This window comes from Nomia melanderi, chromosome 2 (genome assembly GCF_051020985.1).
Source record: "Nomia melanderi isolate GNS246 chromosome 2, iyNomMela1, whole genome shotgun sequence".
Lineage (NCBI taxonomy): Eukaryota > Metazoa > Arthropoda > Insecta > Hymenoptera > Halictidae > Nomia > Nomia melanderi.
In genome coordinates, this window is record NC_135000.1 from 21320443 (window position 1) to 21338186 (window position 17744).

General features: G+C 41.4%; 1 protein-coding gene across 7 annotated transcripts in view; it reads left to right on the plus strand.

Moving 5' to 3' along the window:
- The window catches only part of KaiR1D (Kainate-type ionotropic glutamate receptor subunit 1D), a 312990-nt gene that overhangs the window by 184678 nt on the left and 110568 nt on the right, over window positions 1-17744 (plus strand). The gene's annotated exons all lie outside the window — the stretch shown is intronic.

The following is a 17744-nucleotide window of genomic DNA, read 5'->3' on the forward strand; positions in this document are numbered from 1 at the left end:
GTGATCGCTTAATTTCGTTCGGTTATTAAACAATTTATCCTAACGTGTTCATGAGTGAAATTTCATTAAAAATATTTGCATATTTTTATATTTTCAGTAGAAGTATTGCAAGTTTCTCTGTAATAAACTTCATTACACCGTTGAATTTTTTCTTCTGTTTCCTTCAACTGTTATTATTATTTACGTCTTCATTACGCAGCTTTAGAATAAAAGGTATGAACGTAACAATGTTTCATTCTTGCATAAAAACGCGGGATCCAATTGTACAGCTCTGATTTATGACAGGTCTATACGGCTGGTCTATGTGACTAACAACGTGCACAACACATTATTATTACCATAGCGTTTATTATGCATGAAGAAGGATTATACAGAAAGCTTGACTGTGTCGAGAACAGTGCTTATGAAAGGTGAACTGCAGCCAAAGGCTGCTTTAACCCTTGAACAGTCGACCGTGGAACAGCGACTCTGAAATTTCTTGCTGGGTCATTTATAAAGAGGTATCGGTAAAAATGGAAATTTTTATACCGTAATTCATGAAAATACTTTAGAGTCGTTAAGAAATTCAAAATGATACGAAAATTCCATTAAAATTCCTTAATCTGCATCTGTCTTAAATATTATATCGTTTATAAACAATTTGCACATATTCCCCAACCGCACAAAATTAACAATCTATTTTCGTTTATCTATTATATGTCCATTTTTATTCATCTACTATTTTTACTTCTCATTTTTAAATTTCAATAGGAATTCAATTCTCAACCTAAACAATAGGAGAAATACCCGTACTTCTACAGTTGTAGCATACCAGAGATTTTTCACAATTTTTGCGTGCAATTAAATGGGGAAAATACAACGGAGCTCGATAATCCGATTTTCCCCTGTAACCTATCCGTCCGAAGTAGAGGATTGAAACTTGGCACAAAATATTTTTTCACTGTAATCTATCGAAAGCTGCATCGTCGATTGAATTTTACTTCAAAAATCCTCCGATCATCCCTCTCGCTGAATCTTTCTAACACACACCGGCGCGTTGCGTTTCACGTTGCGTACAGGTACATACATGGCTGCACAAAAAGGAACAAGTCGAGTATCCTAGAATTTCCATCAAACATTCATAAAGTACACATAACACAGTTTCTGAGTTCAATAATTTTACGTCAGCTCTTGTGAAATCAAATTTGATATAGATCCAAACATCCAACGCACCATAAATAAATACGCTCCACATTTTTCGGGGTTAACGCATGATACCTTATTGGCCGGTGAACTATCCTGCAGAAAACATCTATCAACTTTAATATACATACTTTATCCGCATATAATATGCTAAAACGATTGAAATGATTTTAACTAATGAATACAATCTAGAATGATCTTATAACGTAACCTAAACTTTAATATACGTACTTCATTCGCACATAATATGGTAAAACGATTGAAATGATTTAAACTAATGAATATAATCTAAAATACTCTTATAACGTAACCTAAACTTTAATGTACATACTTTATACACATATAATATGCTAAAATGGTTCAAACGATTTAAACTATTAACGAATACAATCTAGAAGAAATTAATACAAATACAACTCGTGTACAACTAGGATCAATACGAGTATACTCGTGACCGGCCAGCCAGATGATAAAATTCCAAAAATGATCTTTCTCTTTTCTTCCCTTCTTTCTTATTCCAATCCCATCTTACGTTACAGGCCTCGCCTAAACGCATTAGAAAACAGAGTCGTCCAGAAAATATTCACAAAGTCAGAAGAAATGTGTTAAGTGGCGGGGAAACAGCGCAAAAGGGCGCGGGTCTCTTTTTCATCGCGAAACGGCCGAGGCGGTGTTCTTTGGGAAAAGAGATTTTCCCTGGCAGTTGCGCGTTCTGTTTGCCAGTTTCCCCCGGCAGTCAGAAGTTATAACAAAAGAACGGAAAATTTCCGAATTTCTCTTAATAAACCGGAAGTTCCATGAGTAAAGTGGCTGAAAGCAACGCCGCGGCCGCATTCCCCGGCTTAACGAGAGTTCCTGTCGTCGACGTCCCACGAAATCCCGCGAACCTAATATTTGCCGGGACCCCGAATACCCGTGTGTATATATACCCATGACATTTCCTTCGTCGACTCGCTCTCTATTAGTATTTGCTAGCCGCGGACTTATTTCCGCGGTAGAATCTCCGCTCTGTCCTCCTCCGCGGATCCGTGAACTTCGACACCGGGTTACAGGACGTTATCGGCGAACGGTCCCTTCCACTTGGGAAACTTGCGGCTGATCGTTACAGATATTAAGGGAAAATTCCGTGATGCTGATGGAAGCGTTCGATGGCGTCGGGGTTCCACGAGTTCGGTGTGTTTTCGGGGAAACGAGTCGAGCGAAGATAAGGAAGTCTGCATAGAGCGTTGAAGTGTCTTTTCTGGACGTTCTGCTCTTCGAGAGCTGAGAATACTGTGCGTGAGAGTCTCTTGTAGATACGATAAGCTGCAGACTCTATAATTTTAAAATAGGTACAATTTTGAAGGAAATCTAATATGGATATATACGAAAATTGTTATTTATAGATGCTGGTTATTCTTTAATTCTAGTTTATATAAAATAATTCGTTTTTAAAAGAATATTGCAAACATAAAATTTTGGAATTAAAGAAGAATATCTGAGAATACCGAAAAAACAGTGAAGTAAAATTACTTCTGAAGGAAAAATGTCCGTTTGACTTTGTAACACGACAATTCGGTTAATCCGTAATGAACTTTCGTCTCCAATTTTGATTTCTGGAAAAGAATCGTTAACCTACGAGACTCTGAACTTCCCCGACCAGCTGTCGTGTAGTAGTAACATACGCGCGGAACAATAGTTAATTGCGCTGCTAATGTGTACGTGTAATTTACGGTGAAATTATGTGTAATTTTTGCCCGTCACTGGGCGCCGTTCCCTGGGCACGCCATCTTTAAATGAATGCACGCGTCCGGCAAGCGGAATGGCCGGCTAAATGGCGAACGCAACGCGTTAATGCGACAACTTACGGACACGCTGCATCTTTCGTATAATTCCGGCGGCACGGCTGGTTGGTTAATGTTTTACGGTGTTTGTGTGTCGACCGTTCCCCCGCGGGTCGCGCGGAAGCAAAAAGGCCCGCGTCGAAATAAATCTCTCGTTGAAACACGAATCGCTAACGGGAAACTGAGCATTGACATCGCTTTACCGTGGCCGGCGGACACTGCGACAGGATGTTTTAAATTTGAAACACGGCTGCAGAAATGTGTCCGCCGGACGGACGGGGAATAATGTAGCGGATTATGTATTTTCTGTTTGAGCGAGACTCGCGATTTCGACAACGAAAATCAAGTATTACGATGAAATATTGTGGCTTGTAATCCGGAATTTCGTGAATATTATCGTTGGGTTCATCTAAATGTGCGCCACGAGAAAAAAGAGAACAGTTGAGAACGTGAAATCGAATATTCGCGTGATCGAGATTTATCGACCGTTTAGAAATATTACTCTTTAGCCTCGTGACAGTTTTACGATTATCCTTGGGAATTGTACTTCGGTCATTTCATTGAATTTTTACGGTGGCGAGAGTTGAATTGATATTTATTTAATTTTGCTATTAGAAAACAAGGAAACTACGATGAGAAATCGTTTCTGCAATTTTATTAACAGGCACGAAAGGATTGAAAAATTATTATTGAACGTCTAGACTGTAATTGCAGCTACATTTATGGTAAATTGCAAACATTATGTTAATACGGGTTCCAAACGTGGCAATTCAGTTTTTCTTTGAGGCTTAACTACAACGGTTGAGTCAGGTTCTGTTACAAAATGTATTATGACAGAGAAAAATTCATTCTAACGTCTTTCCACGCGATCAACGCGATCCGGCTGGTCGTTTCTTATACGGACCATGTGTTTCAAGTATAAAAAGGGAGGGCGATAAAAGGTGTTCGTCGTTCTTCACTCCTTTTGTAACATTATTCCGCTCGATTAAGACTGGCGATCGTTCGTCTTCGACTTGACTCGATTAAAACTTCGTCGACTGAAGCACCTTCGATAAAAAAGTGGCCTTGATCGCGCGATAAACGTTTAATGAGCAACTGACGAGCGAACGCGTGACCGTTGATCATAGTCGCGTCAAAGGAAAAGTGGAAAAAGTCAGAATCGTGTCGTTAATCGTCTTGCTCGGCTGATGCTGACAGTAAAGCGTGAAGAATAAAAGTCAGATTTAATATGTAATCACGCTGAGGAGTACCTTAAAACCAACGTTTCTAAATTTAAAGCGCCACGCGCAGATACCACTTTTCCAAATGACGAATACTAAACATATTAGGTTTTTAAAGTAATTCAGTGGTGTGGAGGTACATCAAATGTCATCTCACTTAAAAAGTCTATTTAGGTTAATTCCACGCGTTTCACACTGCACACCAACCACCTGCAATTCTGAAGTGCAATATTCTTTATTAAAAATCTCAAATTGAGTTTGTTGCTTGCTATCAGCGTCCACATTGCATGAAAATATTCTGCGGAAAGAAAATGAGAAGCAAAAAATATCAATTTTAATATAACATTCTCTTCAGTTTTCATTATATTTTATATTTTAATGAAATTTATATTTGCCTCAAAATGCATATTCAGGCACGATTAAATGATAGTATGATTAATTAATTCTTCGCCGTGGCTCTCAGATTTAACGTGTCTACAAAAATTTTCAATTTCCGCGTGTTCTGGAAACCGTTGGGCCGATTATATTTCAATTTATAGAAAACAGTGAAAACTGTTAGACGCAGAACCGTGAAACACCGTGCATATCGCGTCCGAGGCAGGATAGAATCTCCTGAGCCTGTCTGCGATGAATTTTCGACCGAACATCGGTGAACCAATAAATGATGATTTCCAGTTGCGCGGGTCCGACTTTGAAGAACGTCGATCAAAGAGGGGCGAACGATACCGCGTCACAAAGAGCACACAAATTACTGCGTCAGAGTAAGAATTTCAATTATAGTCTAAACGCACAGGACGAAATTGAACTCTAGCCATGCGTTAGACGTCACCGGCATCCATATCACGGCAACGATCGCGCGAATTCCTAGAATGCCGACTGTCGAAATGCTTCAAGTCGAGCAGTGTCGCCTGATAAAGGAACATATTGCGATCGGGCAAAAAATAACGAGCGCTTCGGGTGTCCCGCATAGCAATTTCTCACTTTAACTGATCCTGAGCATCCGGTATGTAAATTCCATCGGATCATATTCTGTCAATATCAATGATCGACCGATAAATAATCGCGATCTTTAGAAACTATGGCAAAACTATGAAAATGTGTTACTAGCTTCGTTTTTACGTTTGCAGAAAGGTATAGGAGAAAATTATCCTTTTATTATGGATGCAATATAATTATTTTTCGCTAAGAAATTAATATTAAAATAATATTCATAAGAGTTATTGCACGAAAATTTCGATACTTGGAGGTATAGAAATAGAAAACATGAAACAGTTAATTTTCTACATTCAGTTAATTTTCTATGTTTCACGTACGAACTGTTTACTTATTTAAAGATTTTCATCATTACATGTATCCAATTATTATTAATTATTATATCGGTGGTTGCTTTCGGTCACAAATCACCGTTATAGCCGTACCTAAATTATCGGCAGTTAGGGCCACCGAGAGACATGAACCAACATTGGCTACACGTAGATCAATATTAACTGGTAATTCGATACTGCCGCCGTATTTCCTTAACAACCACAATTAGCCGCAATGAAACTGAAGTTAAACGTTTATTTAACGCCTGCCGAAGTATTAAATAACTCGCGTGAGCATTTTGCGTTTAACCATTCGCCGTGTAATCCGTGTTAAGGTATATACAAAGTGTGCAGTTGAATGCAACGAAACTGTAGCTTAAGAAATTAAGATGACCAGAACAAGCATTACATTATGATATAAGTTGCGAGTGTTCTCTATAGATGCGTTCCCTTTTGGGCCGCTAATGTTTCCCGTAGGAGAATGGAAAGCGAGTAAGTTGTTACAGACAGTCCCGCCGTTGGTTCTTATCTAGTATCACGATGCAACAGAACGAAGTTATTTGCAATGACTAAGCCCCGGCTTTCGGGACTCCGAAAGGAACTGTTGCCTCTGCTTTCCATACAATTGTTTGTTGCCACGTCTTATGATTACTCGCTCGCCTTCCTTTGAAACGGCACGATACCGCGAAAGTGGTGTGTAGAGACATATTATATTTTTACATTTTAATCTCTCTAGGTAAAGGACACTCGATTCCTTTGATCTCCTTTCCGCCAAGTTCTTTCTCCACATTCGTATTGAAAACATAATATTCAACATATGTGAAGATCCGTTGACTCGTTCCTCGAATAAACTGTAGATTCATAAATATAACTAACGCAACATAAACGAATGATACATTGCAAGGAAAATTTAGCAACTCTTTTTGTAGCACAGTTTAATGATATGAATATTCAAATAGTTCGCACAATTATTCGGGGCTATTTAATGGGAACAAGAATTAAGTAGAAATTTACTCCCCCCGGTAAATGGCTTTTTTTATTTATTTCATTACAAAGCTCGCATTAACATCGAGGTCATTAGCGACCGCGTTACAATTCTGGCACACAATGAACGTTTTTACCGCGCGAAAAACAGAGTAACGCGAGATGTCTGTTAAACGGTATTAAAATTTTTAGGTTGTACCATTACGCCCGTTACGGATACATGAAATCAGCGAACTACAAATTTTCTTTCATTACATTGCTTTATTTCTTTTTAAGATCGGAATTTGCCCCGCGTAAATTAAGTTCATTCGCGACGCGTTACTTTGTACGCGAACTGAACGGTCTCCCGGCGCGTCGGTTGCCAAAGGAAAAAATCAAGGGAAAAAGGATACGATTGAAGTGCCCTCGAGAACCGGGTTCGTTGAAATTAAGCGAGACCCTAGCGCCCGATTCGAGAAGGTCTCTACATAATCCTGCGACTGCGGACCATTCCGATCTTCGGGCGACACGACGCTGGGGAAAAATATTCCGTTCGCGGTGACTGAACGAGACCGATGTACTGCGCGGGGAAAATCGACGCTTGGTTCCTTTCCAACGTAATCACGGAGCCACTTCCTCCTGCTGAATTTTGTATTTCCGTTGGAAATAGCACGGGAACAGCCGCGGAAGGAAACATCGACTGAGAAAATGCAGTCAAAGGAATCACCTTGGCTCGAGCGTTGAAAAGACCGGGCGTCCTACGAGCCACTTCCCCCATTTTCGCTGTGGTAAACTTACGAGCCGCCAACCAAAACGCGAAAAATCTGGGCTCGACGCGCGCGCAAGAACACCGACTACAAATAAACTCTCGGATTCCTGGTTCTTCTTCTTCTTCTCTCTCTCTTTCTCTCTCTCTCTCTTTCTCTCTCGCAGAGTAGATGTCTGGTTACCGGGCGCACTCGCCATTCGTTCTGCCATACTCGAGGAAATCTGTTTTTCATAGTGCACCTAAGAACTCCGCGTTGCCAGCGGCTCGAATTTTCATAAATTCGCACCGGGATAAATTTATGCCTCGGCCGAGAAGGAAATTTCGTATCGAGTCCCATTTTCGGTTTCCGAAGTTACAATTGAACACCTGGTCGAACCGAACACCTGCACTCAGCGCCGGGCTCGTTTGAAATATTCACCGTTGCGAATGTACTCTTGCATTTGGATTATTGGGTTTTTCTTTAAGATACGCTGTGTTTTCTTTGTGAAGAATAGTGTTCTTTTTATTTGTTCTTTTGTACGTGGAATAATTTGTTGTTATGGTTTTCTTTAACGATTTCAGGCATTTTCATTGAACTCGCTTAAACTTGATGTTCAAACTTGAACAATTTTTTTAAAATTCTCCAAACTTCAAAAATTCAAGAATTCTGGAGATGAACATTAAGGATGCTTTTGATAACATTTTCGTGAAAATTGGGTTACGGATTATCAGAAAAGATATACAGGTTAATTCTTCATCGCAGCAACATGTCTTATTATTTCATATACAGTCCCCCCAATGTGATGTATGAAGACACAAATATTCCTTTATTTACCGTCATCATCCTGCATTCGCAAACTAAACGCCACTATATTACAAAGAAAACGCAAAGAAGAGCACAATCAAGTATATAAAAAGTGAATTACTCAAGAACGCTTTTTACGGAGAAGTTCTCCGTCTCATAAACATGAATTACACCAGCAGTGCGCGGTGTACCACCTACTTACCTTGACAGAAACGCACGGTAACCGATAACTCGAAATTATTAATCATAAGAGAACACCGTAGAGAATTTCTTAAGAACAACCTTTCACCGTTCAGTGTCGTATCTTCCCGCCATTTAATATTTTTCCCCCGTTATCGGTATCCACCGACGACTCCCCGAGATATCAGGGATCCGCCGTTCAAGATTATCCGAGAGATCGTTCGCACGCGAACGAAATTTCCGGTATCCGAAATTGAAAGCGAGAAATTCCCCGCGCGGCATCGCCAGTTTGGACGTTACAAGCAAATTGAAAATTACCCCGGTCTGAAATCTGAACGTTTTCCATAATCCGGCCGGCCATGCAGAATTTCGTCGGCGGGGCCGGGGCCGGGTCAAAGCATTTCGGGGCGGCCCGGCGCGCCTCGAGAAATTCCCGCGGAGATGAAATTTCGGCGCAGAATTTAAAACGGTTCGTTAGTATACCATCTGGCTTTCGCCGGTCGGGCCACGGATCTGCATGAATCGCCGTTTCCTAACGTATACGAGTGGGCGTGGGTGGGCGAACCGGCTATCGTCTGTAAACACGGTGCACGGAACCGTGTAATACTCGACGATATGACGAGGCACGCCGCAGCAGCTCGGTAGGCAGCCGGCCGTATCAAAGGAATTTTCCTGATCGAAAATCTTTTGTGAGGAGACCACGGCCGCTGTTTCCTCGCGATCGGGCCTGTAAAACTGATTGCAAACTGCAGCCAAGGTTCATAGAAGATTGCTCCTCCGCCGGGTATTACGCCGATGGCAAAGCGGAAGCCTAATAACCCGCATGTCCGAAACGCAAATAGCTTTGCCCGCGGCAAACAAGTACGACCCGAGTTTTAAGACGTTGTCGTATATCAATGCCGGGGCATACAGGTCCGCCGGTAATTCCTATGAATGTGGAAATCTTCGTTCTATTGACTCAGAAATGTTGAATCAACGAATTGGGTGTCTTTAGCTTTTCTCCGACTTAGATGGGTTGTACGAGCAGTTTCAATAATTTAGGTACTCGATACTTCCGTTATGGTGACATTGAATATTAATCATTAATACCAATAGCTGGAAAGTTAAAGCAAGTACTTTCTGGTCTCTTCCTTATACATCGAATAAAAGAAATAAACAAGCCTGAAATTCAACGATTCGATGCAAAGTATTCTCAGAAACAAATTACAGAATAATTGTGTCAAACTTTCTCTAATCCCAACACAGACCTATTACTACACTTTACACCATCGCCCAACAAACGAACGCCTGAACCTCCTTAAAGAAAGTATTCCATGTTCACATAAGAACTGACGTACAAGAAACTTCCATACAAGTACGGAAAGAATCTCGACGCGAGCGGATGAGCCCATCGGGGCGTAAGCAGAAAATCGTCTTACGTCTTGACAATTACGATAATCTGATTGCCGCGCGACGCGCCGTTGACAGGCGAGTCACCGGGGTCCCGATATATCCGTGCCGCTCTAATGAACCGCGAAGACCGGAATTGCCGCTGCCGTGCCAATGATTTAACGATCCTCCTTTTGACCGATAATGGACCGCTGTTTCCTCCCTGCTCTCCTTCGCCCCTGCCAACCCCCGCGGAATACTCTCAGGCCGGACTCTGTTACGCGATCGCTCGAATCAGCCGTTACGTTGCCCGTTGAAATTCAATTTGTACCGTTTCGTAGTCGGCCCTTTGCTCGTTACTGGTTTCCACCGTTGCACACCCGCAACGCCTGCAGCATCGCGCTCGCACACGCGCGGAGCCCGGCTAGCGAGCTCTAACCCGGCGCGCGTTACACCGGTCCACCGATAAGCACTTTCAGGTCGATCCAGTTTCTCGCGGTACGTTGTGTACCGGACGCCGAGATCCATCGATAAAACGGATCGCGTCTTCCGACCTCGCCTTCCCTCCTTTTCATCCGCCTTTCCCGGCCGTTCCATCCCTCTTTCCTTCCCTGCTCGGCGATGCTGACCGCCGCGATACACACAGGCCACCGGCCATTCTCGTTTATTTCCGAAAGTAGTTACTAATCAACGCCATTCAGGGAACGCGCCGTCGAGCACGAGCACAGTTCTTTCTTTCCGTCTTTTTCTCTTCCCCCCTTCCCCCTTCCCCTCGCTTTGCGCCGGTCCGATTGAAAGCCGATTGCTACCCTTCGGGAATGTTTGTTGGAACCAGTTATTTGCTGCCGCACCTCCTCTGCCCCGCCGACAACCGACGATCCGGGTTCCCCGTCCGTATCGTGTTTCTTCCGATACCAGCTCGTACCCCAGACGCAATAATCGCCGCCGCGACGCGACGGATCGCGCGAAAATTGCTGTCCTTTGTTTTGATCGGCGCGCCGGGTTGCGGACGCTGCGGTCGATGCTTCCCCCTCGAGACATGTTTGCGCCATTACCGGAATAGTATCCGCGGACGGAGGAGTCTTATGGGGTTGGCTCGCGTTGTTTGGGGAACCGTGTTGTCGTTGTCGGCCCGCGCAAACATGGCGACGTGTTCTCGACGGACGCTGAGCTTGAGGTTGACCCTTTCGCTCTTGATATCGAATAGGACGAGTGATAGAGGGTTTTCAAGTCAATTTAACGAATACGAGTGTTATTCTTCTTTGTTTGCCGGGAAAATGTAATGTCATTATAGCATTCGTTGGTTTTTTAAATTATTGTATTTTCCATTAATTCGAATTTTCTTTTGTCTTAAACAATTCGATTTTATAGATCACCCCGCGTGCAACAGTTACTTCATAAAGACAATTCAGAAAATTGACTCTCTAAGTAACCCTCTAGTCGAAGGTCTTCTCTCCGTAATTTCTCTGCAATCTGTCTAGAAGTAAGCGTCTTTTGCAAAACAAGATTAGTTGTAAATAAGGCGTGAAGCGAGTTGGCTTCCGTAAGTAATCGTGTTTAACGTAAGAACAGGCCGCGCGCAAAGTGGTTAAAAGGAAGCGTAATTTCGTTGACTGGATTAGAAGTACGCGAGCTTTCTCTGGATCAACTGGCACTCGGCGAATTCTTTGAGAGTTCCTTCTTATCAAGCGCTTCAACCAACAGATTTGCTGTACGAATTACGCTCGAGTAACAAAAGATTTCGTAAAAAGACGAAATGAAGAAGACTCGTTGGCAGTAGAAGAGAACGGCGTATGGCCAGACTCAGCGAAATAACGCTTCTGAGTGATAAGATTTATTTAATATACCGTAAGAATCTTATATAACGTTTCTGAACGCGCTGCAAAACTGTTTATGAACACGTTTAAGCCAACTGAATTTCACTATCTCTGGAGCTACGGGAACGCAGAGAAAAGGGGTACACAGGAATCGTATATCGTTTGTTGTGGTGGACAGGATGAGAGCCATAAAGCGGTTTTACATCTTCCGAAGTGAATAACTTTATCGTAAAGCATTTGGCTCTGAGTATGACAGTTCTGATAAAGGAAAGACGAGCTCGTGAAGCAGCTGGCTGATGAAACGGACCGACAGAAGGGACGTCGATGACAAGTCGCCGCAGGATCGTCTCCTGAGCACGATAAAACGCGGTCGGTCGCCAGTTCGGGAGATCCGTCTGGTGACGTCAACACTTTGAATACGTTCCACATTTCGCGAATCAATGTCAGAACGTGGGCTAGACGCGTTTATCGCCGGTGATGGGTTTCTATGTCATTTGGAATTTATGATTAACGGATTAAAGCTTGCGTACGACATTTGTTTGGCAGTTTTGTATGTGGTATTGTGAATTTGACAATTATTTTCCCTTTGATAGTTCTTTTCGAAATTTGCGGGTAGTTAGTGATAATTACAAAATATCCTTGTGTATAGAGATGTGAGTTCATTAAAAATGCGAATTTTTAACTGTATTTATTTCTAATCAATGAATAATCCATTTACCGTCTAGTTGGAATGTATTCTCCCGTCATTTGTTCCCCACGAATTTACCAAACATATTTATTAATTACATTTATTCCTATAGTTCACTTATCATCTAGTTCAAATATATTCTAGCGTTAATTATTCCCCACGAATCTAACGAATAAATTTACAAACCACATTCATTTCCATTTTCCACGTGCCAAAATTTCTTTGCTGGTATCGTCATTCGAATTCCATCAGTAATTCTCACATTATCAGACGGCTCGCGTTTCAGTAATGCGGAGCATCGATTAAGACAGGTAGGCAGGCGTGGAAATGCATTATTTAAAACCGCGCGGAGTGGAAGACTGCTCGTACAAGGAATAGAATTAAAAGTAAACGGTTCCCGCTGATTCCGTTCGGTCCGCCGGAGAACGAGTTTACGGAAGTTCGAGGAAGACGCGACGACGCGACAGGAGGGGTGGGTCCCGCGACAAAATGAGTCCGCGCGGTAAAGGGGTGGGGTCCATGGAAAGTGCATTTTTCCCGTGAACATTAGAGCATCCGAATGAAAGGACATTATTTGGAGGGCATTGTTTCAGAATACGACTCTTGCGCCTGACGGCCGTAAAGGATTTGATTTACGCCGAATAACTTCTGAACGGTCCGGCGTTCAGCCGCGTCGCACTTTCCCAATAAATTTAAATTAACGCGATAAACTCCGCGAGCCGTGAAACCCGCGCAGGGGATATCCTCGTTTTTCTTGAAAAATAAATTATACGCGCTGCGCGATAGAAATTTACGCTATTCTCGCTTTCTTTCCATTCTTCCCGGAAACAAGAGCAAGCAGAATTAATGGCACTTTTACGATCCAATCCGAGACTCTCTCTTGACGAGTTTCTCTCTTTCTGCTTTTTTTCACTCTTTCGCCGTTTTCTGCTCCGTTTACCTTTTTCTATTTTGTTTTCCCCCGAAACGTTTTGGAAAGACGCCACGCGCGAAACTGAAGGGGTTGCAACTAAGTTTCGGCAAACTTACCGCAACTGTTCGGCGCGGACAATGCTCCGGCAGATTCGGAACGAACCGGCGAAATTATAATCGACAACCTCCGACGACAGTAACTCGTTATTTCCGGAAACGTCAGGAAACTCCTGGCCAGCGCGGAGCGAGGCGCGGGTGAAGGCGATAAGGGCCTTGAACTTTCACCGGCCCGTTCTGTCTAGCAACTTCAACGACGCGCGCAACTTTGTTTGTTCGAGAAACTTTGATTTAAGCACACAATGGTCGACGAATTTCCCTTTGAGCGGGGCAAAACGTATTAGACAGCGTTAATTTTCTAATTAAGTTGAGGCCAGCGAGGCCAGCGAATGTCTATCGATCACTGAAACTCGTAATTAATGGTGCCGGAATTTTCGGCTTGACTTTGTGATGAAGAATTTCATTAAAATAGTTTCCATTCGTTCTATAATTATTCATATAGGCTCTTGCTAGAACATTTTTTACGGAACCTTTGATTTCTGTATAGTACTAAAATGATTGACGAATGACAAATCTATTTAATACGAAAAGGAATATTCAAATTATAAAAGAAATAAAACAAACCAAGTAATTTTCGACTTAATTAGCTAAAAGGACAATTATTTTATTCTAACAATACCATCCTTGTTTTCGAAATTACATATCTATCTCATTATTAACTTCCTAATTAATTATATTATCGACATATAGATAAGTCATAGCACAACGATTTCCACTCGATTTTCATAGTCTCTTGTAGGTTTCTCTCAATATGTGTGTACACTACGATTATAATTGTGTAGCCTACGATAACCTTTGTTTACAACGGCGTTCACGAAGTCCGCATAAAGAAGAAGACAGCAGACGTCCACGCATTAATTTTAATACTGCTGCGCGCAGATGCACACTGCATCGAAGTTTCCCACTCCAGAGCATTCCATGGTGCTAGAACAAAGTGCACGCGAGTCTCGTTAAAATTCAGAGATCGTGAAACAAGCAAAAGGGTGAAATATCAAAAGTCTTCGAATGGAGTCCGGGGAACGTGCCTGCAGGCCGCGTGAAACTTCGTGTCTGCCTCCAGAATTTTCCTCCATCGACACGCACTCCTGTTCCCGGGCATTGTTGGATTTACAATGCGGATCGGTTAAACCGGCCCAGTTGCCAGTTTCCGTGGGAATATTTTTCTATGAATTTTACATACCGGCATCCGCGCTATAGAATTTGCGATAGTGTTTTGCGAGACGGTAATCGTTACCATTGACTTCTCATTGGTTCCATTTTAATTCAAATTCTCACACGAATTAGATCTATTTAGTTGTTAATAAATCTCTAAACAAAGGAAATCACTCTACGCTCGTTTTACGTCTACGTTTATCATAAATACTGAGAATAATTCATAACAGGAAAACAATATTTTATATTAATTGAATGATATTTATGTTTGCTAAAATTATAAAACAAGGGGTTAACAAAGCAACTTACCCTCCTTCATACTTGCAATGAGGTTTTATTAGATGTAGGGATTCATTTGATTCTTCAGAGAATTATACCATTACTTCATTCAATCATTTCACCAATAATTACCTAGACAATGAGTAATAACTGTTCAGAACTCTATAATCTACAAGAACAAAAATTTTAATTAAACGATTACATCAAGAGGCAGTAAGTGTCAAACAATATGCATAATATCTTCAATGAAAATGCATAGAATAAAGCGAAATTTGTCTTTATACTGCCTTTAAAGTACAAGACTTTTAGTTCATTGGTTCAATATCATTCACTTAATCAAGAAACTATGAATAATTTTCAATATAATATAGGAAAATCTGTTTTCATAGCCGCATAGACTACTTCATAACAAAAAGTGTGGAGTATCAGCGAGATCTATGCGATCCAGGGATCTGAGGGCGACTATCAATCGTTCCCACGCGATCTGAAACGGGTGTGTGCTGTTCTCCGATACCGCGAATAACGTTGCACCCATTCAGATTCTAAAGGGCCGCATTAACCGCCCAAACAACTAATCCGATGAACGCTTAGTCAGTCGAAACACGTCGTTTCCGTATACGAGCAGCCGGGATTGCCCCGGCTGGAGCTGGAACGGTCGACAGTCGGGACGAATTCGGAACCGCCGGTGACTGCGCCACCCAGCTGAATGAAAACTGTACGTCAGGAATGGAAACGTGCGTCGTCGGCGAATAACATAATACACTCGTAAGAGCATCGTTGTCGCGGGGAATGGATGTATCTTAACGCGAAGACACCGTGACAGCGGATATCCCCTGTATACACCGCCCTTCGTTCGCCAACCTGTCGTTCTCAATCTTGTCTGATAATCTGATAGATAGGGGCACCAGTCAACGCTAACTCTTGCACCGTTTTCGCCCGTAATCCGGTTAATACGTTGACTACCACGGAAACTTCAGAATTTTATGTATCGTTTATCCTTTCGTAGCAAAGATAAAAAAGAACGATTACTTCTTTTTTAGTATTGCGATCATTAGGTTACATTATTCTCTCTTTATTTACACTATTGAACATTGTCATTCGACGTCAGTTGTCTGGCAGATTATAATTGCTTTCAAGTAATTTGAAAGCTCCGGTCATCGATGACCATCGTGACAGTCAACGTGTTAATCTTGATATCGATTGGATTATTAGCTTTAAGTTATAAATTAGGTATTTAGTAACTTTTGAGTATTTATAATTTTTAGATAATTACGATTCTTAGATATTTATAATTCCTAGATATTTGTAATATTCGAATATTTATACTTTTGGGTATATTAATATGTTATACGTATAATTGTGACAAGAGTTGAGATATTGAAACAATTATTCGTTATAAAAAGTAGTAACAAAAGTGTTTTTTTCTATCGAATTTTTACTTTCTTCTTACTTTTTACTAAGATTCTAAAGTCTATGCAACGAAATATTAATTTTATTACTTTCGGTGCTTTTTTTGCGATTCAATTGCGTTTTTTTCTTTTATTTTGTATAGGGTAGACTGTTTTGATTTCAACGTTACGTTACATTGAAACGAGGAAATTCTGTCACCCGATTTTATTAAGCTACGTCAATAAAAGTGACTTGAATCGCTTCTACCGTCACGTATAACATCTGCAGTTTGCTGATCTGCTTTTAATGACTTCCGGAAACAGTTTTCAATTTGCGCTTGTATTGAACGCCGTTCAGTGCATCCCATTGCTGCTGTAACTCGGACGGTGAATCGATTATTTCAAGCGAATGTTGTTGAATTGTATTTCATGTTTATATATTTACAGACCCGACGAACATTGGCGTCACTCTACTTGCAAAGGAGTACACGTTTAATTAAACGCGAGCACAATATTCGTAAAATTATCAGGTCAAATATATTGACGCATTGAACGCTCATTGCGACACATAAACTAGATAAATTTCATTATCAACTTGTTGAGTAATGAACACTGTAAAATGTAACGTCCACAATCTAATAATTACGTAATATACCACAAAGTATTTACATAAGCAAGTTTCATGCTTGCCACTCCTTTCTTCACCTGTCTGCAATTAAAAAGCAATGCTTGCACGAAACCGTACTCCGTTATTAAACCTCCTACTACTTTGCCGTTCACTAATTATTCACGGCGCGTTTCGGATGAATTTTAGTTAAATTGATTGAACAGCATCGGTTAACTAGAAATAATTCTGATATAATTTCAACGAATACGATACGTGGAAATGATGGACTTCCACGTGTTATAGGTCTTCTAATAAAATATAATAACTAATCATTAATAACTCGAAAAATACTTGTAATCTATTTCAAAATATTAATAAAAACCAAGTACTTTGTCAAAATGAGAAAAGTATTATATAAACATTACATCAAACCAGATTTTCCTTCATTATTCGTTTTAATTAAAATTTTTGGATGATCGCAGAACGTCCAACTACGCATAGTATTTAATACAACAATTACCATTCGTACACTTAATGGTGATCTCAACGACGCGTTCAATAAACGGGATGCGCCGACGGAATCGGTTCGGCTAAATTGGTGTTCAGATAAATGAACTTTTACCGTAGCGAAACGCACGGAATAATCCATGTCACGTAAATAAATTTCCCTTCGGTTATCAGCCTCGTGCTCGTCGCGAATTGGAACGCGCGACCCGATAGTCCGGCGAATCCTACGCGGCCAGCTTTCGGGGAAAAAGTCTCCTGTTCTCGGGTGTCGCGATACGATCGTAATTTGTGGAATAGAAGGGTGAAACGTGGACATTACGTATTCCCTGCACGGCGCATGGGCGTGTAAGGGACCCGCGGACTTCGCAGACGATGTAAATTGCGTGGAAATATTTCGCTAACGGCTACGGCCAGGTATCTCTTTATCACGGTATCGGTGGAATGCAAGTCGGGGGGCGTGCGCACGACGCAAAAACGAAATTTATCATCGCCGTTACGTTACCATTTTAAGCAAGTTTGTAACCGAGTGCTTTATACTTATGCCTGCTTAAATTCCTGAATGCTTCTGTGCGCTATATCCAGTTACGTACAAAGGGAAGCTATGAAAATCATTAGCTTAAGTGTTTCTCGGAATACAGGAATCGGAGAAAAATCGGTTGAGTAAGGGCTGTACTTTAAAAACGG